This window comes from Amphiprion ocellaris, chromosome 10 (genome assembly GCF_022539595.1).
Source record: "Amphiprion ocellaris isolate individual 3 ecotype Okinawa chromosome 10, ASM2253959v1, whole genome shotgun sequence".
NCBI lineage: Eukaryota > Metazoa > Chordata > Actinopteri > Pomacentridae > Amphiprion > Amphiprion ocellaris.
Window position 1 is genome coordinate 1581171 of NC_072775.1, and position 24177 is coordinate 1605347.

Below are 24177 nucleotides of genomic sequence, written 5' to 3' on the forward strand. Positions count from 1 at the left end.
TCCATTTTGTCTTTCTCACATGTGATGTGGGGATTTGGCAGCAGAGAGTGTTGCATTAGTGTCCACCTGTGAGTCTGTGGACTTTTCTCTCAGTATCTTAGTGCTCAATTATCCATCCAAACAAGTTGTTTATGCTTTTGACAGATGATCTAAACCATGCACACAGTTACAAGAGCAATCTGGATTCCCAGGTTTGCTTGTGGATAAGAATTACATTTTAAAAATCAACAACCTGTGCACATTTCAAGAATCAGCAGTGCATTTTTCAGTGGAAATTTGACTGAGAATCTATTATTTCAGTTATACATTTTTTTTTTTAAATTGAGAAAAATCTCGACTCAGTACAGTATGTTGAATAAAAGATGGTGTAATACTGCTTGCTTGCTTACAGACTGAAGTGCTGTACAGCAGCAGAGTGCTCAGTGCAGCCTCAGGGTAGGTCGATGATATCTACTGTAAATTCTCAGAGTGGCCGAGGCCTTTATTTGCATCAGTGGCAAAGAAAAAGAGGCTTTTGTGTGGGACAGGCCTTTATTTCTTTTATCCCCTGTTCAGGAGTTAATGCAAGCTCAAAACATCCTCCTCGTATAAAGCGGTGAGCCCCAAATGAATCTTACCCATGGCAAGTTTTAACTTACAGCGAATTTTTATTTGGCCAATGGGTTTCTTTTAGCTGGAAAAGACATAAACAACTGACAAAAAACAGGAAGATAAAATGTCAGAAATATCAGTGATAAATTTTAGCTATTTCTGTTTTGTTTGGGGGTTTTTTGTTCTGTTTTTTTCACATTTTTACTTCCTAAAATTGCATGAGAGTTGCACACTGTGGCTGCTGACAAGGCTCGGAAAAGATATAAAGCCAAATCCAAGTATTGTCGAGTGCCAGTGGCCACAGTGCAAAGCATCATAGAAAAGTACAGGGAGCTCTACAATGTGAAAACTCTCAGAGTGCATGGTAGGAAGCCAAAAGTGACCCCATGCACTGGCACAAATGTTAGAGGCCAAGATGAATCCAAGGATCACCACCAAGAGTATCCTGATGAAAGTTAGCAGTTCTGGTAACAGAATATCAAGAAGTCACTCCAGCAGCTCCTAAATAATGCTGGTCTCCATGGATGCTGACCAAGAAGGACTCCACTTCCCCAAGACAGATGCACAAAGGCTCAACTGGACAAAGAAGAGAGCTTTTGGTCATCATTTTTAAAGCCAGACGAGATGAAAATGAAGTTGCTTGGCAACAAGGACATGACTCTGTTGGTGAAACAAAGGAGATACATTCCACCCCAAGGATACAATCCTCACGGTCAGGTGTTGGTGGGAATGTGGAGCTTTGGAGATGTTTATTGGCCGATGGACCCAGCAGCTCTGTCAAAGTAAACAGCATCACTGGAAACAAGGTCGACATTAGGATTCTGGAGGGAAACATCGGATAGTCTGCAGAAAAACTTGGCCTCAGATAGCACTGGATCTTCCAACAAGACAACGATGGTTAACAGAAAATGATATGAACCTTTCAGAGTCCAGACCAGAATCTCATCCAGAATGTGTGGAGGTAAACTGAAGACCAGATTGATGACAAAGAAACCTTCCAACTTCAAAGACCTGGAGATCATCACAAAAGGGGAGTGGAACAAAATCCCAGTGGAGACATGAAGCAAACTTGTTAGCAATGAGGAGAACATGGTGGACTGTATGATGTAGTAGCGAATAAAGTTACATTCATTCATGACAAAGGTGTGAATGTCACGTAAATTGTTAACATCTTTAACATAATGTCTTACCTTCTTTTATCACTTGTTTATATGATCTCTGGCCAGAAGAAATCTATTTGTCAAAAAAAAAAAAAAAAAAAACATCATTCATTCAAATTCAAAATTGAATCTGCCTATGGAGAATTCTGGGATGTACCTGTTGTCTCAATATATTCAGTATATCTGTTTCCAGAACAGTCACATCAGGTGTTCTGGCCCTTTTCCCAAACAGTATAAAGTTGCCATGAATGAAACTCCTTTATTCTATTTCCTCCCCAACTTTTTTACTTTAAAAGAACCTGGATGTGCTGTGTCACTCTTCCAGCTCTGTCTCATCGGGGGACTTCAGGTTCCACTTCTTCAGTTCAGTTCAAATCTAATAATGTGCTGCACAGCCTCACAGGACACTGCGCTTTTTAATTCACACAGTGGGATGTGCGAGGGGAGGGAAGTGTTGCAGATGTCTTGATAAAAGATGAAATTTTTATCTTTTCATGCTCTTATCAATAATGTTGTAACACAGCAGTGAACTAAGTGCATTGTAAATCAAATGGCTGCTGCTGTTGACGATGTGTCAGAGCGGACAGGATTCAGAAAAGAGGCCAGGGATGAAAAAAAAGGCTCTTTTGTCCCCGTGCCCCCATCGCCTCCACTTCTTTGTGTTTTTCCTCCCAAAACTTTCCCTGTCATGTTGCTCCGTCCACTAAAGGGAGGAAGAAGGCCTTGTAGAGACGACATACAGAGAATATCAATGTGTCTTCAGTGAGAGTTCTTTTCAAAGCATATTCTCCTCAATAGGAATGGAAGTCAGAAATGGAGGTTTCGGTACACAAACCGCTCTGTCTGCTGTGTGTGTGGTTCTCCATACAAATCAGGCTTCACAGTGAGACAGCCTCAGAGTAAATCCAGTTATTTTGAGCTTTGCATTATTTCACTGATATTCATGCAGCACTTACTGCATTCCCAGTTGAGTAGAAAAGATGATATATCTGTTTACTGCTTCTGGCAAAGTAGAACATGATGAATAATGTGGCACGTTCGCCCTCAAATTACACACACTCAGCTCAGCACAGTAGTTTTCTTTACTGTGGTTGTCAGAGAGCTGGGCGATACAACTGCAAAATTAGTCATGGTGAAATGCTTCATTTTAGTTAATATTGATAATTAATAGTAATTTAATGGACCAACAGAAAAAGGGTTTTAATTTGAATTTAACCACGTTACTTTGAATTTAACCAATTTAGCCCATATTTGTCAAGGTACAAGGGAAATAAATGTAATGCGAAGGCAGTAATGAAAACCACGTAGAAAGGAATTCATATACAGGGGGTCCTCGGTTTATGACATCCTTGACTTATGTCGTTTCAATGTTATGTCGGAACTGATTACGGGCCGGTCCTCGGTTTAACGTCCACCGTTTCATTGTTACGTCGGAACTGATTCAGTGGAGCTAGCTGGTGAATGGAGTGGATGAATACTGTACGTACAGTCGTCACGCTGCGCTATAAGATGGCTTTGTTTACATTTGCCACCACATTGGATTCATTCCATGAATGACCGTCTGCATTGCCAGCTAACTTCAGTATGGCTCCCAAACATAAGTCAGACTTTTCTGATGCCTTGAAGAAAAGGACAGCCATCTCCATGGAAGTGAAACTGATGTAATAAAACACTGGGAACAGGAAGAAACAGACAGACATCGGCCGGTTGCTCGGATTAAGTCGCACGACTGTCTTGAGGATCATCAGTGATAAAAAGTGGATACTTGAACATGTGAACGGATCTGCACCTATGAAGTCATCTGTGATTACAAAGCAGCATAGTGGTGTCATTATTGAGATGGGTTTGTTCATGGAGCCAGGTTTGTATTTCCATGAAACCATCAAACATTCTGTCAAACTATTTTCTTATTTGTGTTAATTATGTATTGACAGTGTTATATATCAGTGATACATGATAACACTGTTGTTTAAATTTAACGCAATGAAAGTCCTCACACGTATATATTATAAGAGGTGTGTAAGTGAGGGAGTAAACATCACTTGATTCAAGCGAATGTTAACTACAAGAAGAAATCAAGTCAAGAATCTGTGGCAATTGTATGCAGTAATATCATGAAAAGTAGTCCTTAATCTCATCCCTATACAGCTAATGTATTTCCAATGAACTTATGCATATATGTCTCTGTGGACACAAAAGTGCTATACACTTAAATAATTAGGGTTATTCCATACAGACAATTGTTAAAACAACATACATTAAATTTTCCAATTAGTAACACAATTAAATTCAGTTTATCTAAATAAAGGTACAGCTAGTCTTAATCCCACTGGCTTAGGATAGATTACTTAAATCATTAAAATCCTAAACAAATTAACTTTTTACGGTGTAGTGTAGTGCATTTCTGACAAACATGTTTGCCAAATTATCCTGTAAAATCACAATAAAATGCTGTCAGCAGTCAGTATTTTTACTGTGTCACAGTGTTACTTCATACTTGGAAGTTATCTAAACAGCTCATTACTGTTTGATTGATAATTAGCTATAGAACTCTACAGCTGAAGATAGAAACCAAGGAAAAATGATTTAACTTAATGCCAAAAAATGCAGAAATGGCCCATTTAAGGGTGTCATTGGAGAGTTAGCAAAATAGTCTTAGCTGCTTAAATCAAGCTGCTGGTCTAAACAGAAAATACAAATTTAAACAGAATAAAAATAACTTGGTTTACAGTGTCCTAAAATGGCTTTTATGGGGTGGCAGATAGAATTCTGTGTAGACTGTAAACTGCATGAAAAACAGAGGAAAGTAAAAAAAAATAAATGACTACAGAGAGAAAGAATGAGAAAAGAAACTACAAGTGGATAGAGGAACAGGCTTGCCCAAGTGATGCATCTAAATAAATTATCTGACCTGTTGATTGTGTCCATTTATCATGGTATGTATTCACTGACTCTACATAAGTTTGATGGTACTTGTATTTACATATTTTACTTAGGAGGATCTTGATGTTGACTCCAGTATATTAAATGTAATCTGTTAATTATGTGTAGTAATGACAAGGAAGAGATAAATTCAAGTAATAGAAACAAGCACTAGTGTGTATGCTTATGGGGATTTTGTGAGAGCTTCTTGTATTTATTAAGAAGGGGTCGTTTAATTGAACAATGCTTTCTAAATCTTGTCATGTAACTACAAATTTAGCATGGATGGTCTGTCAGAACATCTAACCTGAGTCTTAAAAAGAGTACAAACCATTCTACACCTTAAGATCTCAGCTGGTGCGTCCTAAAGGCAGGATCCCCCGCTGAGAGGGAGACTAGAATGGAGGACGACATCACATGTAGTCACTGTGGGGAGTAGAAACGGAACCAAAACCGCTCACAACATCAACCAGGAATCATTGGACGGTTGGGGAAAGATCAAGGGAACTATCTGCTTTTGAACAATTTTAAATGGCACAAAACCATCAGTAATGTTCAATGTCAGACTTCCAACTGACTTTCCTGTAGCACAGTTCCCCTGTGTGATGGCAACTCCAGTACTAAAGAGATTTTACACACAAATAGAAACAGATACAAGACTGAAGCCTTCACAATTGCTATTTGAAGAAAGCCCAAGACTTCCAGATGGCAGTCAAACAGCAAACGAAGGCTCGCAAGCTCAAAATGTGGTCAAATGAGCACTTGCTCCACCTGTGCAACAAGTTACAGGAAGTCCTCGACTTACATCAGAGTTCCGTCCCTGTGAATTGATGTAAGCCGATTTTCACCGTAAGTCAGAACTCTGGTGAAAACGTAACCAAAGCCGTTCCGTGCATCACGATATAGATCAGTTCTTCATAAAGTCACGAGTACCCACGACTTTCATGCATGTATGAATCATTTTACAAGAAGATAACATAATATTGTAACTGACTGATGTTGTTGTTGAGGTTTCAATGTTTATTGTTCAGTTCCAGATTTACCTAATGTCAGTGAACGTGCCATGTTTAGTTAGTTCACCTCTGATTGGCTGAGAGTCAGCAGTAGAGAGAGCTGGGAACGGCGGCTAATTCTGGAGCTAAGTTATGGGGTTTTTCTAGTTATTCTGGTGTTGGCTACGGTCCACAGTAGCCTGTATGAAGGTTCAATAAACCAGCAGAGAACCAGATAAAGTCTCACTCATTCATCACAGAGGGTCGCTACAATATGTTGACCTGTTTTTACAACTTGACCCATGTTGGTCGGTGTTTCTCCTGTTCCCAGCGTTTTATTCTATCTAATTTCACTTCCATGGAGACGAATTTCCTTTTCTTCCAAGCATCAGAAGAGTCTGACTTACGCTGGGAGCCATAATGAAGGACAAAAAGTTAGTGAATGTAGCACAATCCAAGGTGGAGTACAACCAGAGAATGGAAACAAAGCCGTCTTTTCATGCCGCGTGACGACATATTCATCCGCTCATCAACTCGTTCAACGTAACCAGTTCCAACATAACAACGAAACACTGTAGGCTGATGATGTCGTAAACTGAGAACCCCCCGTATTCGATATTTGTCACCTCAGCAATCTGGGGTCAGGTCACTAGACTCCAATTTATCAGTCGAAATAAGAAAGAAGTACTACACAAAGGTTTGTATCGATCAAGTACCTTCATAAAAAGTGCAGTAAAGAGAAACAACCTAAATCAGTATTTGCTCCTAACACCCCTTGTCCTCAAAAAGCACCAGCATTTCTCTCAGTTTTTTAAGCTCCATGTCAGGCTGGGTATTCCAGCATCTTGGAGAACTCTGCACAGTTCTTGTGTGGATTGCGGCTGCCTGACTGCCTCTTCATGTAATTCCAGTCTGACTTCATGATGCTGAGATCAGGAGTCTGTGGGACGACGCCATCTGTGGAAGAACTCCTTTTTTTTCTTGTGAGCCTGAGGATGGTTCTGACTCTGGCTGGATGTTTGGGTTTGTTGTCATACTGCAGAGTGAATGTGGGATGTTTCCCTGTTGGTTCTGTGTGATGGATAAGAATGAGAAAGAGTCTAAAACCTCTGCACACTATAAACACTCGTTGAATTCCAGATTTGTGTTTTGGTGTCAGTGTGGATGCTGGGCCATTGTTAGTGTTGTGTAGTGCACTGAATCCTACTTTAACCCGTTTAGTCCCGCTGGCAACAATTGTTGCCGCTCATTTTTCTTTTAATTTTTACTCTCTAAAAGTGTTGTTTTGGCTTTGGGCAGCTAGTGCAAGTTTTAAAATCAAAGAATAGGTTGTCTCCTCTAAATTGCATCAGTGTCATGTGACTAGTGTGAATGGTCACATGACTAGGCCTCTTTACTTCCTGCCTGTGCCGATGGAAGGAGATGTCTGCCTCAAACCTGTACAAGAAGAATTTATTTAAATACCTCAATTAACAGATAAAACTGGGATATTTTATACATAACTTTTTTGAAGGGTCTTCTACTGACATATAATGAGAATTTTATGCCTGCATACATCTTTTGATCATAAGAAGAGTAAATGTAAGCAGCTAGCATAATACATAGTCCAATACATACATACATAGTCAATACATAGTCCAGCCAATAAACCAGATTTTGTGACCTATGGAGGAACTGCAGCAGACTGCATGAAACAAACTAAAGCAGACCCTGTTGACTTGTTCCTGCTGATGTGTCCTCTAAATCTAAGGGTGCTCACAAGATGAAGCCATACACAAAACAGCTATCAGCTGCATGAAAGCATTATGTACAGTACAGTACAGTAGTGGTCAGTAAATAGTCAATCTGAGCTACTGCCACATGTGAATTTATTTTATTTTTTGTAAAGTATGGTCAGTTCTTATTTTGTAAGATCAAACACTCTTAGCTCTGTCGTTATTCAACTGTTTTATGAGACTGTGAAATGCAATAATTGCAATGTTGTCAATTTTAGTTCTCTTCAGTATGCATTGCCATGGCATCTTTATGTATCTTATAAACTTGTGAACACATTTATAACCATGCGTAGTTGTAATATATTACACTTATTAGTGTTATTATTACTTTTTTAAAAATGTGTGAATAGGTCAAACTGAAGAATTTGTGTAAATTTGGACTATGCGGTTTCCCACCGGCACCAGCTGTTGCGGAGTATAAAACCTACGTTTTCACAAACAAAACCAACATGAAATGAAAAAATGTATACATATTATGTGTTAGGGAGGTCTAAGGAGTAAAATACATGCACTTATAGGAAAGGAAGGAAGGAAGGAAAAATTTGGGATTAAACGGGTTAATCTCTGTGTTTGTGTCTATAAATTATGACAACATGCAAATAAATATCTGCAATATGTTGCCTAGGAAGCACCTCCTCACCTACAGTTATCTACAAAGTGGATCTTCATTTATTTTTATTTATCGTTGTAATTTTTGCCGGAGGTTTCAAATTAGTTGTATCTGCTTTCTAGCTGATATCCCTCTTATTTACCAAAAAAGCAGCACTATGTTGGTATTGATAACATCTTAACAATACCCCTGATGGAGGTTAAAACCTGTGTAAACAAGAACTGCAAACCCTGAAGCTTTATGTTTTGGTTTGCTGATGTTTCAGAGACCTGGAACATGTTCAGAATTCACAATCGCTGCTATGCTGGAAATGGCTCATCTATATTTCATCCGCAGAAATAAGAAAAATACAACACCAGACACCACGGTGCACCCATAAACACACGGTTCGCGTGGGTTTTTTGTGTTTTTATTGTAAGTGTTAAGCTATTTTTGGCTGGATATTTCCCCTGGTATGAAGTTAGATAATAAAAACCTCAGACTGAATGGGTCCAGCACCAGCTGTCCTCCCCCTCGCTCACCACAAACATGCTTTGCCTCCTCTGCCTTTTTTCCCTCTATACATCACTTCTCCAGTCTCCCACTGCTCATCCTCAAATTATTCTCTTTGCTCTCCTGTCTCCTTGCCCGCAGAGGAGTGCGTCCCACCTAGAGGGATTTTGTGATTTGCTCGCTTTTGAAGAAGTGGTGCTATTTTAGAGAAGAAAAAAAAAAGCAACGTGTGATTTATAGAGAAGATCCATTAAGAGTCTAGAGCGAAGTCAGGCACCGTTAATGTCCTCATCTAGGTGGTTTACAGAGACTCCCACCAAGCGAGGTCAGCACATGCTCACAAGCGTTCAGGAAGCCAGATAACCTCCCTCACATGCTCTCTCACTGGTGAGCGGAGGTTTTATTCGCTGGGCTGCACCTTTACTTCCACTAATCTCTTCCTGTTGGACTACAATCAGTAGAAACATTTGCTTGTAATTTCTAAACCAACGTTTCCATGTTCTTGTGTGTGTTTGTTTTGTGCACTCTGGCAGCTAGTTGCTGAATGCTAACAGGCTGTTTAACACGGTGCAGATGGTTCCGACTGGCAGCAGAGTGAGGCAGGTGCTTGGATTAATCAAATGTCAGCAGAGAACTTTAATGTCTGGACAACTGACTTCACACAGTTTCTGAACACAAGCAGCGAACAAATGAATGTGCGGGTATCTGCACCGCCATCTACTGTATGCATTACCTGTACAGTTAAGGTCAAAGCCTTGAAAGGGGCGTTCACACAACAGTACTGAGATTGGCTTTCATCTTTGACTTACTTTTACTTACTTACTTTTTTGACTAGCTGATTTACATTTAAAGGTGTTTTTCCTTTGACTTTGTATGACTTGTGTGTGCACAGTGATAAATCCTGTAACTTTCTTTCCTGATACCATCATCAGGTCAATGTTTAAGTTAGTACATTATAAAGCCCAGACAACTAAAAACCTGAAACTTGTAAAAGTTATCCCCTTCCCAACTGTCTCAGCTGTACATTGTGTTTATTGTAAATTAGCATGTTAACATGCAGACATTAGCTCAAAGCACCACTGTGATGAAGCCCCACAAAGCTGGCTGTATGCCAGTTGATGCTTTCTGTCTACACATCTGCATCCAGTGATGTAAATTTCATCAACCACTCAACTAAATTGACTGTCTGCATTGCCAGCCGACTGCACGTGAGCCAGGAAAACAAACGGTGTTTAAAGCAAATGTTTGATCTGAGGAGAGTCTGTGTGAGATGATTCTTCATCATTCACACCTGAAGAATTCATCATTAAAACAGTTGGAATCATACTAGTCTCTGCCAGACTTTGGAGAAGCCTGATTTGTAAATGCTTTCCAGTGATGCAGCCCAAACACAGCAGGAAGTCTTAATATCTCCATATATCCTGTGTGCTATGATTGGTCACTGTGTTCAGCAGTCCTGAATCTTCACATTAACACGGTGCTACAGCATCATTTGCAGCTTTCCTGGCCATTCTGACCCCCAATCCTCTGCACAGCTATACCACATACGTCTCAGTGTTTCGCATGAGAATAACCAAGCCTGAACATGCATATATATTACAATATTACAATACACAATATTACAATTTGCCATTGTGTAACGTAGAGCAGCAGAATCCTATGTGGGCTGAAGTTAAAGTAAGATTTTAATATTACTACTGACTTTTGTTGCACTGACTTCCTGCTGTAGGCCCTGTTTCATTCATCTAGTGAAGCTAAGTTGTTAGGTTTTAGCTTTACATGAGAACAAATACTCCACAATTCATGTACTTTTGAATATCATTAGATAAGATGCTCCTCTCTGCTTCACCAACATTTTTTTTTTTTTTTTTGCACGTCAGGTGTTGTTTTCATATTAAAAAACCTTTCCACGGCATTTTTAAAATCTACCAGCTTTTCGTCTTGATCAGTATGATTAAACATCCCATTCTCAGCCCCAGGGTGTTTCCTCAACCCACTGTCATCTCAACGATACGCACACAGTGTCCTTTGATGTCAATGTGACCCACATCAATTTTTGATGCCTACAGACTTATAGGTGTGTGTTCAGTTTTTAAAAGTGACATAAGGAGGTTGGAGGGATGATGGTGGTGTAGTTCATAGGATGTTATAGGAGTTTCACCGAAGAGATTAAGGTTCATCTTGTGTTGTATTTTGTAATTTAAGTTTTGTACTCCTTCATTGTTTATTTAGGTTTAGGCGCCACAACTTTTTGGTTAATTTTTGGGAAATGTCATTGTTTGGGTTGAAAGACACCCTTTTAAACATTAAGGCAAACTTCTCAGGGCCTGGAAACTAGGTTGCAGTCTAAAAGGGGTCTATTTCTGACATCCAGGGAATGTTACAGGTAATCAGACTGCCTCAGTTACGAAAAAAGGACCCATTCTGTTCAAATGTGATGTCAAGGGGACCTGACAAAGTCGCTGTATGTGACAAGTTGGGAATGAGACCGGGTCCGATTAGCATGACGGCCTCCCCTTTATCCTCCACATAGGAAATGAATTCCAGGCTTTGGCGATGCACTCTGCAGTCGGTGTGTCTCGGAGGCTAGCAGATGAATGCTAAAGGCTTGTTTAAGATGTGTTGGAGCATCTCAGTCGGTTGACAGATGAACTTAGTAGTGCAGGCAGGTGGGAGCCAAACACAACATGTTGACTGGAATCCACCTGACATCGGCTGGAGAGGAGCGGAGACGAGGGAGGAAGGAAAATACAAAGAGAGCGGAAGAAGTGAAGAAAAAGTCGACAACACAAATACAAACAGGAACATGCGATAGAGGAGAAGAACCAGGATAGAAAGAAATAGGTGTTTTGTTTATAACACATTTCCACTGTATGCAAACTTTGCAAATGCCATCGCCTAATGTGTAAATCTTTTGATCATTTCAAATCTTGGTGAAAAGGGAAGCTTAGCTGAACTTCTTTTTCCTATTTATGGCCTGTAGGCCTCATTGACCTGAAGTACACATTTGTTTGAATTAATTTCACATTTTTAAATCGTGAGAGAAATCTGTCAGTCTCTTAGTACAGCGACTTGTGTCCCAAACTACACATGAAAACCTCACTGTACAACATAAATGCCACATTCACATGAGCAGTATCAATACGAGTGTTACTAACAATGACAAAAACATGATAATGTTCACAATTTCCCAAACAGGTTTTGCTGTCCTGCTCATGTTGGAGTAACCCCGATTATGGTAAATCTTAAATTTCCACTAAGGATATAAATGCAGGCCAGTGTTTAAATATAGCTAAAGAGGCTCAACAGAAGGATGATTTTGCATAAATGTGAACATTAATTGTGGTTGAGATCGTTACCATTCACACACAGCACAAAATTACCCCTAAATAATCTTTTTTCTACACTAAAACTATTAAAGGTGCACATGAAATAGTTGTTTAATATCCCTGAGGCCTTTATTTCAATGTTAAATTGGTGGATCAGTCTTTTCGTCCAATCATGTGTTTGTGTTTCTTCATGTCATCACAAAGACAGGAGAAGAAGGTACTTGATATGAAGAAGGTCAGGATTTGTAGAAACCCAATCAAAGCTTGGATGATGTTCAGAAATAAAATAATTAATACAAAACATCTGGTCAGGGAGAAATCTAATATTCAAAAGTGTTAACTTTATTGCCAAGCTAGTAGGAAATGTTCCAACAGTCCTAGCTACCATTAGGCTGTCGTCCACTGTAGGAACCTGTGAGCCACGTCTGTACGACCTGAAACTGTGAGCTGACCCCAACACATAAATCACCTCTGTTCAACCACTTTAAAAGGTTTTTTTCTGGGTAGAAAAAAGTCACTACTTCAGGAATAGCGACTCCTGCACGTCCTGGAAACACTGCAATTGGTGTCTTGATGCTGATTGGTTGGATTCTCAGACGACAACAAGCACAATTTTTCTGCTCTGTCTCTGTCCAAGTCCAGTTTTCTACTCTCAAACATTGCAATTAGCGTTGTAAAATTCACTATATAGTCAAACAAAACAAACCTCCATTGTTGTATTTCCTACATACATGAACTTAAGTTAGGTGCAATAATTAGCATTTGTTGTTGCTTTAGCTAAACACTTGGAGTTGACATTCCAGTTAGAAAGGGCAGTCTATGAAGCTGTTCCTGCAAACATTTGTGCTACTTCATACTTGTTGTGGAAACCCACCTATAGCCATGTTCCATTGAATATGGATCATTTTTGGCTCATGTTGTGCATCAAAGGGTTAAAGAAGACTCTAATCTATTCAAAGTATGTATCAGAAAGAAAAGAAAATCATCTCGAATCATTTTTGTAAAAATCTTACAGGGTTATAAGTTGGGAAGTCACAACTTTAACGGTGCAACAATCGGAAGACGTTTGGAGGATGTTGTGAAGGCCATAGATCTCTGCGTACTAACAAAGGAAGAACAGTCTCAAACAAACATCCAATGTTTTCAAGGCCTCAGAGGTTTTCATGTGTGTACATCATTCTTGTATTGTTACGTGTTGACAAAGGTGGAACATTTTGCCTGTAACAATATGAGGATTGGAACAGATTGTAGAATGTTCCTTTGTAAAACATTTGCACAGTGTTACATGAACAATTAAAATGGGAATATTCTCAATGCAACAGTCAGAAAATGTTTTCAAGCTATTATCGATGCATGAGATGACAGATTGTTTCTTAGAGTGCTTTTAAAAACAAATCAGGTTTGCGTCAAAGTGCTGTCGAATAAGCAGAATTCAGCAGAAGATATCTCAAACCAACAGTTCATGGATTTATGTCAACACTGAAATCTGTACATACCTACAAACATGCAAAATTAACGCATGCATACACACAAAATAGAGATTATTTCCTCAAACTCCTGTACACTGCTGCAGACCCTTAAACAGTTCTCCAGTTATATCAAGCCTGATGCAAAATACAATACACACTGAAGTTTAGTGGCAGGTAAACACAGTAGCCGCAACTATATCCAAGATCAGGCTTTCTTATCGTCTAAAGATTAATAAAAAGTAACTTAGGCTGTCATTTCTTTCACACTTTAATACTGTAACTCCCTATATTCTGGCATCAACCAGATTTCCATTAATCGCTTAAAACTGGTAGCACATCCTGTGTCCAGACTACAATGTAAAGACAAAACTAGAATTACCACCTTCCCATTGTATGCGTACACTAACCAGTCAAGTTGGCTCCATTGGTTCCTCTGTTCCTGAGTTATGACTTTAAATAATGGTGAAGTTGATGTTTGACCTTGTGGATATTGATGCGGTCACTTCACCATTTTATCATATTGGACATTTGTTTAAAAGTTTGTCTTGAGTTATGGCCAAAAACATGTTTTGTGCACACGAAATTCTGCTGCAGGGCAGAACAAACTCATACCTAATATTCTAAAATAAGCTCAGCCCTCGTGTCGTCCTGCGGGTCAAAATTGACCCGTTTTAAAGTTTGAAAATGTGGGGAAAAAAAGTATTTCCACAGTGAAACGTCTGATGTCCACATTTTCGACATTTTTGGGGAAATTTTTGAACATTTTTGGTGGAAAAAAGAAATGTTAAAAGTGTTTCTTAAGAACATTCTTGAAGAAAATATTAGAAGTTTTACTGATATATATATGGAATCACTTTAGATATTTTTAGGATTTTTTGGAAGATTTTTACTCATTTTTTGAAAATATTTACAAGAATTTTCTTGCCAAATTTGGGGGATTTTTTTAAAATAAAACTTTTAAGGGAAATTTTTAAGTAATTATTGGAATTTTCTTCCTGAAGATTTTGCAAATTTTCAGAAATTTGGGGAATTTTTTTGCTGATTTTTTGGATTTTTTCAGACAAGGAAACAATATTTTTTGGTGCCTGTAAATGAGGACAACAGGAGGTGTTAATAAAGGATTAATGGATGATTTCAAATTCTAATAGTTATGATCCATGCTTAGAGGAGTGGAGGCAGGAGGAAGGCAGGCAGCAGATTTAACAGCAAGTGGAACATTTTGATGAACTGTGATGGTCTGAGCTCGTTTTGATCATTTTGCATTGATGCTCGATGCTGACTCTGAAGATCTGCCTGTTGTAGCTTCTTTGTACTTATTCCCTGTTTGGTTATAATGTTGTATTGTTTGTTTCTCAAAACTGAAACCACCAACATCCCAGTATCACCTAGAACCTGCTGGGGTCATTTTTAGCCCTGACTGGAACAGTGTCAGCTACAGTGAAGATTCATGATCGATTCATGAGTCATTTCTTGAAGCAGGCAAGTTGTTCATTTTCAACTTTGAAATAATAATAATAATAAGTAAGACTTGCCAAATAACAAATTAAAGTTCATTGTGTGGGTTTATTAATTTTACTGTTGCTTCAGGTTGCTTCAGTACAGATGGAAAAGGTCATTGTTTTTAATTCATTAAAAATCTGAGCCTGTGTAAACAACTAAATAATTCAGAGACCTGTAGAAAGTAATGTTGATAAAATAATGTGATTTTGAGCTTGGATTTAATTTATTTTAGAACCGTCAGAAAGCTGAAAATCTGCTGATTCTTTGTGTTTTTACAGCCTCTGGTTCTGATACATTATATTATTTTTGGTCATTTCTTTCTTCTTCTTCTTTTGAAGATGCTGTGCCCACTTACAGATTTTCCAAGGATTAATATCTATCAGCATGTTTGTCCTGTATTTGATTATGACGAGGACAACAAAGCTAGGATTATGTGGCCAAACACACTTTTCTGAGCTGTGGTGCATGAAAGCTATTTTAGAGGTTATTTAACAAGGTCCTGCTAGTGGCTGAATAGCCTCAGCGTTTCTCTCTGTGTATAAACAAATTAAAAACACCGCATGAATATTGTTGTCATAAGCTACACCAAACAGCTATTCTTTCTCGGTCTTATCTGTGCCGTGCTGATATTATACAGTAATTTCCTCTCTGTGCGGCTCTCTGGTGGCCTTGGAGAGGAGGTGCCAGCTCCAAGCCTTCATGCTTGCATGAGCACATGAATTATCAGGAGAGTAAAGGATGGCTAACCTTGGACTCTCTGAAGTGGAGAGAATCACAGGATGAAAGCCAAACTGACAAAGTGTGTGTGTGTGTGTGTGTGTGTGTGTGTGTGTGTGTGTGTGTGTGTGTGTGTGCGTGCGTGCGTGCGTGCGTGCGTGCGTGCGTGCGTGCGTGCGTGCGTGCGTGCGTGCGTGCGTGCGTGCGTGCGTGCGTGCGCGTGTGCGTGTGTGTGTAGGGGGTCCTTTCAATCTAAAATCCTTCTTTTCTTCTCTCTTCCTGGAGGAAACATCTTTTGTGATACATCCTGGTCCGTCCTCCTCCTCAGTAGATGCAACACAGGAGACATCAAAGATGAGATGAAACAAATTGCTTAAGTGATCCACTTAAAGAAAAAAAATGGGGTACGCATGCATTCCTTTTTTTTGTCCTTTATCATATAGGACAGTGAAGAGAAGAATGTGGGGAGGACCTGCAGCAAAGAGCCATGGGCTAGATTCGAACCCATGACCACTCCATTGGGGACTATCGCCCTGTTTCCGGGTTGTCCACTCAACCAGTTGAGCTGCCAGAACGCCTGCATGCATTCCACTTTATTGACTAATACTGAACTTTTTCTTCCAATACAAAAAAAAATTCTTAAGTAGATTTGAAAACAAAAACTTAAACTAAATACAACATCGCTTTGGATTAAACCACCCAACACTATGTAAAATAATTTCAAATTTTTAACTACACATTAGTTAAATGTATACATTAATAAATTATCTGTGTTACATGTAAAGTGCAGTAAGAAATCCACAGACTGTTCTTATTAGGGGTGTTACACTCTGAGGCTCAGGATTGAGCCTGATCAAGATCAACTTCTGCTGTCTTGTCAGAGTTCTAAATTTAATAAATGCAGCCACAACAATCACTGACAAGAAAAGCACTCAGAAAGCAGTCCTCCTCCAAGGCTGCTCATTCCCCCATATGGCATTGTCAGAAAAACAGCATTTGTTTTTTAGTTATTGATGATCAGAAATCACGGCAACATAGAATGTGTCCATTTAATGTAGATGTACCCACAAACTAAATGACCTTGTGCTGAGCACAGGTGTGTGTTCTGCATGTGTACGTTATGTACAGATACCAAATCACGTGACCTAAATATGTAGCAGGCAGCGGGAATTGATGGGACTCAGAAACACCCCCACAATTTAATCAGTTGTTCCTTGGATCATTTCTGATGGATAAGTCCTGATAAATCCTCAGTGGTGGATTTGTAGTAGGATCACAATCATGTGATCATCAGCAGGCAACTGACGTAGTGTTGATTTGTTGTCATGGTTACAGTGACGCCGTGCTGCTATCTGGAAATCATACAGAAATCTTTAACTAATCCGTAGATCCAGACTATAAGCTGCATCCCTGCCAAAATCTAATCACTTGGTCATTGTGTCATTTCTGACCTTCCCTGGAAATTTCATCCAAATCCATTAGTCTGTTTTTGAGTAATGTTGCTAACAGACAGACAAACAGATGGACAAAAGTACCCCGATTGTCACATAAGTCTGCCGTGTTTCTTGGCGGAGTAATTCATTATTTTTTTATAACTTTAACAAACTAGGCATTTTGTCCTGTGCAGATTTTAGGATATGGAATCGTAATTGATCATGTGTAGATTCAATATATGTGTAAAGGCCGGAAGTCGTTAAGTGTCACCGAAGTCTTTGTCATGGTGCCTCTTTACTAGCTAATCAGCTATAATGCTCTCTGCTTGTCAATACAGACCAGCATGCCTCCTCTGGTTGCTACAGTATTAAACAGTGAGAACAGTAAATGCAGAGGTACTACAGCTACTCTATAATATTTAAAGTGTGTATTATGTAGGAAAATGGTACTAGATCAGATCAGGGGCAAAAAAAATGACTTAGAAATTCATGGTGTTGTATAGCCTGCAGCATTCTTGGTTTGATCGACTCTCACTCATCCACATTATTTGTAGCGGCAGCAGGCAGCCACTGTCAGTAAAAACCTCAGGGGTTTGCCAAAACTGAAAGCAGTGAGAGGCTGGAGGGGCCCATGTTTGGAAACTACTGACTGATTGACTGTCAGGCTGGTGGGAACTCTTCCCCATCACTCAGCAAGATGAGTCACCCAGTCATCGAGTTTGACTATTCATCGGTGAGCCAAGTAAAGCTGGGCTCTTACTACCAGAATTTCAGACTGATTTACTCCCATTTCACTCCTCCTGGCAGCTGAAGGATGGAGTCTGGGTTCTTGATCTGAAACGATGTTGGTCTTAGATTATCTGGCATTGTGAGGAGTTTACAGATCCAGTCGGAAACCTTCGGAACTCCTTGCGGACTTACTGGAATCACCTCAATATTATCAGATGATTTTGATATTTGCCTGTTAAAACTGGGATGGATGTGATTGTCATGGAAGCAACACTAAATATTTTAGCTCTTGATGCTAATGTTAGCTACAGATATTAACCCTCCTGTTGTCCTCATTTACGGGCAGGAAAAATATTGTTCCTTTCTCTGAAAAAATTCCAAAAATTGAGCAAAAAAAATTCCCCAAATTTATAAAAATTTGCAAAATCTTCAGGAAGAAAATTCCGAAATACCTTAAAAGTTTCCCTTAAAAATTTTATTTTTTTAAAAAAAAAATCCCCAAATTTGGCAAGAAATAAAAATTAAAAAAATTAAAAAAATAAAAATTGTAAATATTTTCAAAAAATTAATAATAATCTTCCAAAAAAAAAATCCTAAAAATATCTAGTGATTCCATATTTATCATTAAAACTTCTAATATTTTCTTTAAGAACATTCACATAAAAATGATTTTTTTTTTGTGAATGTTCTTAAGGAGCATTTTTAACATTTCTTTTTTCCACCAAAAAATTTTCAAAGATTTCCCAAAAATGTTGAAAATGTGGACATGAGAAATTTCACTGTGAACATTTTTATTTTCCCACATTTTCAAACTTTAAAATGGGTCAATTTTGACCCGCAGGACGACACGGGGGTTAAAGCTGAAGTTCTTCTTGCAGTTCTTGCAACCATTTTCTTATCCATGCTCTTTTCCTTCCCCTTTTCAGTTTTCTTCTCACTGCTAAGTATTTTCGTTTTACAGCATGTTGTTGCACCACACTCTCCACTTTATCTGCTCCCTCATGAGATCACATGAGGTGGCGCTCTGCTCTCTAACTGCTCCCTCTGGCACCATCATTTTAATAACATCCCGTCGTGTGTGAAGCATCATTATTTTCCAATCTTGTGACGTGTGCATGTCTGAGATTAGTGAGAAGAACATGAGGAAAGTTTCTCCTCATGAGTGTCGTGCAACCAAATTTCAAACTCCATTAGGATTTTAGAAGTCCTGCAGCCTAATTAACATGCCTACTTCAGCAGCCCACTGGGTCTGAAATGTCCTTCCCATCCCTAGATTAGCAAACTGCATGCGTAATTATTAAGAGACATTTATGTATTTATTTATAGGTATTTTTTGCATGCTGTCAGTAAATGGGTAGAATGACATTTAAAGTTCAATTCAAGTCTAAGTTCACTGAAAGCTACAAGTAAATGAGATAAAATGTTGAAAAAGTAAAACCTTATTGATTTGCTTGTTTCAAATATTTACAGTAATCATAATTTATTGAGCTTGCTGGCTCTAAACTCTGTGTCTAGTGGTGAGATTGGGTTGAAATTAACTACAGTCTATGTTTCCGTTAATGAAGGAGCATTAGTGCAACAGTATAACCCGCTAGAGGAATTGAAAGTGGTATGTTTTTGTTTTGTTTTTTTTTATCACTGCTGTCACACTGACTATCATACTTGGTAATAATTTCCATTTCACTGATATCCAACACCCATACCAAGTAAAAGTCATTTATTCCATGTTCAGTATTTACATCTGCTCTTTCATCATAAACATATTTGCTCCACAGTCATCAAATGTGTAAATAACAGACATAAGAAGAAAGCTATATGTGTTAAATTACGTTTTCTTTCTCTTTGTTTTCTCTACACCTCCATTGGGTCAAATATCCTGCCAGTTAACACTTAACTTATTTACATTCAGTAGTTGAAAACATTCAAACTTTCAGTGCAAACACTTCCAAACTGATACAGGTCATTAGGTATAATTTATACATTTGATTTAAATAAAATTTGCAGTAATTTAACATGATATCAAGATGTTATGATCTATTTAGTATTCAGAAAGTTGTTTTTGTGAGAAAAAGAAAATCTAAACTTTTCATTTTTACTGTCAAAACACCACAATGATGCAGAGGAGTAAGTTTATAGTCTTTATAAATAACACAGTTTGTGTGTGGCAACTGCTGATGGAAGTAATGGAGATATACTGGTTTATTCAGAGTGGTGGTGAGTCTGTACTGCCACTATAATGTTTTACAGTGTGAACAAGTTCTTTCAGTCCTCGGTGTTCCCCAGATTTTACTGTAAGGGAAAATCCAGAGAGGAAAGTGTGTTGAATGTGAGTCAGTCACCTGTTTCACACTGCTAGACTTCCATTAAGTCAAATGTTCATTCATTCAGCTGTTATTTAGACACAGAGTACATTTACATACAGAACTCATTTCAATACAGCTGAATAAGAAAATGAAAGATGGAGACACACAAATGAGAAACTTTGACACTGAAAATATTAGACGGCAAGGTACAAAAAGATGAAATTAGAAACCTGAACTGGCTTAAGGTTGAAAATAAATCAGTCATTGGATTGTTCTGCCGGTTCTTCCAGGTTGCAGTAAAACCAGCAGACTTACCAAGTCATTCAGGTGTGTATGACACTGAAAGACAGCAGGGAAGTAATTTAAAGGTGTAAAAAAAACAAACAGTAAAAGCCTTATAATTGAGTAAAACCCAGTGAGCATCACACCTTACAGAAAGTGAAGTTCAGCCCACCCTCAGTGTACAGCTCCCAGTAATGAGTATTAATAACCGGCAATAAATCTCAATGTAGAGCGATAAACAGCATCCAGGGGATAAAGAGTCTCAGCTGAGTTATGGATAAAACGTCTTCGTAATCCAACACTGATGGAAAGGTTGCCTCCATAAGCGTTTTTCTAGAATGTTGTGAAAATGTGATTTAATCCTGTTAAATAACAGTTTTTGAGCATAATTTAGTTTGGAAAGACTCCATGAGTCTTTGAATATTTCTGTTGCTCATAGCAGAAAGGATAAGATTAGCATAATCAATATTTTAACACATCAACGTTAATAAAATAACATCACCGCTGGCTGGAATATGTTTACAGGCAACTTTTTTTTTGTTTAAAGGAATGAAGCATAGCAGAAACCAAAGTCCACATCCAGGGTCTCACCTATGTTTTAGGCAACAAAACCACTTTGGTTAAGGTTGGTCAGAGTCTGTGGCTTCAGGTAACAGTCAATAAACATGCTGTTTCTCAAGTCACTGTGGATCTGTGTGTGTTTACACATGGAGAATCTTAACAATGCTGTAGTCACTATTTATTCCATGTCAGTTCATTTTGAACTTGACAAATATGTTAATAAACAAAGTTTCCCCATTATGCTATTGTTGCAATTAAGCTAAATGCAGTTTCTAGGAGAAATGGTTGGCAGGGCACAGATGCAGAAGAAAAGCCAAATCTCCGGTTCTTAAACGGACGTGCAGCAAATGTTTGTGCAGGTTTACTGACAACAGGTTCTGGCACAAAGCAGCTGCAGACGTGGAAGACAGGCAGGATGAATTATTGATGGGAGGAATCCAGAATCAGCAGTTGTAGTCGGGGTGAGGTTCAGTAGTGACCAATCACACGAGCTCTTCTCCTCCCCTTTAAGAGCAGCAATGTGTGAAATGGAGGGAGATAGGCTGAGGTCCGTGAGAGAGTGAAAAGGTTCATCTCTATAAGGTGGCAGAAGTTCCAAAATATAAAAGATACAACATAAGAATTATTCATATCCATTATCCAAAGCATGCTATCAAAGGCAGAATTAAGCTGTAGGATTGTTTGACTGTACAAACATTTAGTGAAGACACTTACAGTTCTTTTCCTTCTCTGCATATTTAAAAAAATGTTTAATAGTCCAATAAATTTAAACAATTCTGTATGCCAAGTATGACTTATTTCTCCAGTGGCATTAAGGCTGATTACTGTCGCTTTTTTCCAGTGCAGTGTTCTGTCTCACTGTGTACAGAAATAGTTCTCACGCCTTTCTGTTAATAAAATGTCACTGAAAGAAACTTCACTTGATAAAATTACTCCATGTATGTCACTAACATGAGCATCTCCTCCTCCGTGGGTTACCATGGTAACATAAACATCTCAGCTTCCTGTTACTGCTTCAGTGGAAGTTTTATACAACTGAAGTAGAATATTGCACTTTGCACAATTCTCAATTAGATTTAGGTCTGGGCTCAGACTTGGAGACTCCAGAACTTTCACCTTGTTGTCTTTAAACCATTTCTGTGTAGCTTTGGCTCTATTCAAAAAGAAATCTACCAAGAAGCAGGTTTCAGGTCGTCCTCAAGGATTTCTCTATACAGGAGGTCCTCGACTTACGTCAGAGTTCTGTTCCTACTGATCTACGTAAGTCGGTTTTTGCCCTAAGTTGAAACTCTGGCAAAAATGTAAACAAAGCCGTTATGTAAATCTCTATATCAATCAGTTCTTCATAAAAGTCATGAATACCAACGACTTTCATGCATGTATGAATCATTTCACCAGAAGATAACAGAATATTGTAATGGACTGATATTGTTGTTGATGTTGAGGTTTCAGTGTTTATTGTTCAGTTCCAGATTTCCCTAATGTCAGTGAACGTGCCATGTTTAGTTAGCTCACCTCTGATTGGCTGAGAGTCAGCAGTAGAGAGAGCTGGGAACGGCGGCTAATTCTGGAGCTAAGTTATGGGGTTTTTGTAGTTATTCTGGCGTTGGCTACGGTCCACAGTAGTCTGTATGAAGGTTCAATAAACCAGCAGAGAACCAGATAAAGTCTCACTCATTCATCACAGAGGGTCGCTACAATATGTTGACCTGTTTTTACAACGTGACCCATGTTGGTTGGTGTTTCTTCCTGTTCCCAGCATTTTATTCTGTCTAATTTCACTTCCATGGAGACGAATTTCCTTTTCTTCCAAGCATCAGAAGAGTCTGACTTACGCTGGGAGCCATAATGAAGGACAAAAAGTTAGTGAATGTAATCCAAGGTGGAGTACAACCAGAGAATGGAAACAAAGCTGTCTGATAGCGATGCATGATGACGTATTCATCCACTCCAGTCATCAACTAGTTCCACGTAACCAGTTCTGACTTAACGATAAAAGGCCGTAATTCGAGGACGTCGTAAACTGAGGACCTCCTGTATTTACTGCTTCCATTTCACCTTCTACCTTCACAAGCCTTCCATGGCCTGCTGTTAAGAAGCGTCTCCACATGATGATGCCGCCACCACCATGCTTCACAGTGACGAGGGTGTGTTTGTGGTGATGTGCAGTATTTGGCAAACATGACATCTAGCCTAATGGCCAAAAATCTTAATTTTAAAACCTTTTCACTCCTTCTCCTACTTTTAACCTGCCCTCTTTCTTTTTATGTTGGCCGTTTTGTTATAAACACAAGGGTTTCCTAACTCCACCCCTCAGTACCCACCATCTACGAGCTGTTTGTTGTAATGAGAAAGTCACATACTTGATATTTCACCAATCGAGTGCTCTTATAGGTAAGTTAGCTAAAATACAAGCTGTCAGGCAGGCCCTGAGCAGTGGTTTTTACAAAAGTCTGACTGACTGGATGTAGCAGGTAAAAGACTGCCATTTGCAATGCATATTCCAGGTGGGATTCTCCTCATTTGTCTGTGTGTTCCTGTTTTCAAAACCCTCCTCACAGGAAGCAGCAGCCTACATGCTGAAAATGGAACGTTTTGCTGAGGATTTGTGTCTTGCAATAAGCCAGGCCTGTTTGATCTTTTTGGTGAATTAGTCATTTTAATGACAGTGATCACCTCCTTGCATGCAAATTGTCACTATTTTGCAAGGACATTTCACTTTCAAGGTAATTTCACAACCTTTAACTTTTTTTTTGTTCTTCAGTCATTTGGTATGATAATACTTGCAGATTTTTTTCATATTATCCAATAATAGATGAAAAGTCATAAAATTGCTGTCATTTTACATGTAACTTAACATAAAATGCTGGCACTAGAGATATCTTTTTCATCATATTCATAGCCTTCTTGCGTGCAGGTGCTGCACTCCTGTTTCGACAATAACTTGAGAATCATTGCAATGAAACGCAAATACATTATTTGGTTTTTCATTTTCATGCAAAGTGGGATTTAGTGTCAGCCCTATGTTGGAGAGAATGCAGACATTTTCTGTACTTAGCAACGATTTGTCCTACAGAGAAAGAAACAGTGTCAATGGAGAGGGTGCTGTTTATTTTGGTATGCAGTACATTGTGAAGTGATCGGGGCTTCATTGATTACTCATCTAATAAGGAGGAGAGTGAAAATAGGTGAAAGAATTACTAAAGATATTACTTTGCAGGAGTGTGATTGGTCTTCATAGCATAGTTATTATTGTATAGGATAAGCACATGACAAGCATCAATAAAGCTTTGGTTCCGCCTGGCCTCGTGA

General features: G+C 38.7%; 1 protein-coding gene across 3 annotated transcripts in view; it reads left to right on the forward strand.

The window, feature by feature from the left end:
* Window positions 1–24177, forward strand: part of LOC111582448 (cadherin-18-like) — a 208900-nt gene that overhangs the window by 87847 nt on the left and 96876 nt on the right. The window lies entirely within an intron of this gene.